Source organism: Arachis duranensis, chromosome 5 (genome assembly GCF_000817695.3).
Source record: "Arachis duranensis cultivar V14167 chromosome 5, aradu.V14167.gnm2.J7QH, whole genome shotgun sequence".
Lineage (NCBI taxonomy): Eukaryota > Viridiplantae > Streptophyta > Magnoliopsida > Fabales > Fabaceae > Arachis > Arachis duranensis.
Window position 1 is genome coordinate 565,748 of NC_029776.3, and position 2,779 is coordinate 568,526.

Sequence of the window (2,779 nt, forward strand, 5' to 3'; positions counted from 1 at the left end):
AAATTATCTTACAATTTTATGTTTATTGTATTCTGGTTTTTTTTTTTTTTGGTGTAAAAAGAAGGTCAAGGACCCAACAACACGAGAAAACACTCAAATTGTGTCTCTTAATTAGCCGAAGGCAACCATGAAAATAAAAAAACAAAAAGTAAAGAGAATCAGGTGGTGGTGCATGAAAAATGTGCAGTCCGTTGGAAGCTCTTAATCCTTTTTGGCTAGGCAGTATTTGCTTATCTAAAAATGTGATTCCACTTAAGAGGGGATGCGTCCTGCAAGGATATTGATATCTTTTATCAAGGTCGCACAAGGATGAGAATTAAGACATCCATTTCTGACAAAATTAAGAACCATTTTAGAGTCTGATTCGATGATGACATGATGAATATCATTTGTCGTTATTATTCGAAGGCCTTTGATGACGGCCCATAATTCTGCATGCATTATGGAGCAACTATCAAGGTTGCATGAAAAACCTTTTAAGAATCTACCCCACTGATCTCTAAAATTCCCGCCACAAGTAACGTTATTATTGTGCGAATAAAACGAGCAATTAACATTGATTTTTATAATACTCTCCGGCGGTGGTATCCACCAGATGAGGTGATATGACTTGTTGGGCTGCTCTTTGATATAAGATTCTTTCTCAAGCAATTTAATACTTCAGTTGTCCGTTTGTGAATAGAAATAGCAACCGCACCTGGAGCAGAAATTTTTCCTTCGAAAATCAACTTATTTCTATCATACCATAGGGCTGATATTCCCATTCCAAAAGTGCATGACCAGTTACCTCTTTGAATCAGATTAAACAAAATCCACTCCCGCAAATCTGTGTTAAAAAATTCACCCAAACGATCTTGAGGAACAAAGGAAGATCATACATTTCTGGCAAATTGGTAGTCTTGAAGGACGTGAATGGTAGTTTCCTCCTCAGCGTTACATCTCGGATAGTTAGCAATGTTTGTCATGTGTCTTCCGGCTCTTGTAGCATTAGTAAGAATAGCCTCATTAGTTACTAACCAGAGAAGGTAATGGATCCTTTTAGGACCATTCCACTTCCAAACCTTTTTAAAGACTTGGACCGGCATTGAAGGATTACGATCCAGGGAGTTATAGGCTGATCTGAGGTTGAAGGTTCCATCATTTGAGAGGTTCCAAACCAATTGGTCATCATCTTTCCATGGTGAGGGAGGTGTCATCGCAATGATTTTTTTCACTAATTTCTCCGGCAGCCAAATCTTTAGCTTATTTGCATCTCAGTCTCCTGAAACCAACAAGAAGTCATTTAGTGATTTATTTTAGAATCGTTTCCAACTCTCCAAATAGAGTTTCGCTCCACATCTTGCGAGGTCGAACAGATTCCTTTTCAAATATTGGAGTCATTCTTTTTTCTTCCAACAACGGGAATGATATCATTCCCACATTTGTACTTAGACCGCAGAACTCTAGCCCATAAACAGTCTTTCTAATTTTACATCAAATCTTACTTCTTTTTTTTTTAAACCTTGCTCTTATTAATTATACTTAACAAGTGTAATTACCCGTGCCATACACGTGATAAGATTAAAATTATAATTTTAAATTATTTTTTTAAAATTAATTTAAATTATAATAATTTGATTAATAAAATAATAATATGTTATGCATTGTTTTTTTTTTAATTTAGTATTACTTGGATTAACTCTGAAATAGTTATTAATCGATTTTAATAATATACTTTGTTCAATAAATCAGACATATATACTGAATGTGATCATAAATAATATAGTAATAGTTAAATCTACCAATAAACATATTGACTATTATCACACTCTAAAATAAATTAAATATAAAGGCTATTAGCACTCACTTATAAATCTATAAAATCGCACTGTCTTTAATTCGTGCAAGAGTTTATTTATCAAATAAACTTAAAATATAAACAAAAAATATTTATAAAATGGATCTAGCATCACTTGAAAAAATCATGGAAAATAATCAACTTATCTTATCATCCATAAGAACCATTTCTATGTAAGTCGTGTTGTTCTTGTCAAATTTGGATGATACTTTTCATAACCTTATAATTCTTGTCTTTATTTTTCAAACTTTTTCATTACATAATCTATCATAGGTAATACTGTTGATAAAATCGTAGTTAGTATCCCTTAGGTATGAAAATTAATAAACAGAAGAAGTTCTATGTCTGAGGTACGAATTTTCTAGATGATAAATAATTGTAACAATTCACTATTAATTCTTATATATATACACACTATAATTATACACGGTAATAGTTAACAAATATTTTCAATTGAGATACTTACTCAATATATATATTATCGACATTAATTATATGCCAATATTTTTAGGAAAGAGCTAAAAGAGGAGATATATAAATATATATAATATTATTGCTATATAGGAAGCATACATAAATTGCTACATTTTTTATTATATTATACAACTTAAAATTATACTATCATGTTATTATTAATCCTAGATACTTGCTATAATTATATCAAATTTAATTATGAATCTAAATAAATAAAATAGATAACATTCAATATTATTTTTTTCTTTTTTACATTCAATATTACTGTAAATATAAAAAGTAAAATAAGTAATGAAAAAATATGAGTAGAAAATAAAATATATTAATTAAAATTCAATTTGTTATCTAATTAATCTTGTGTCCATACGATATAACTTTACAAAAATGTTATGAATCACAATCTTTTTTATTCCACAAAAAAGAAAAACACTATATGTAGTCTTTAGTATTACAAAAAATAATTATAAA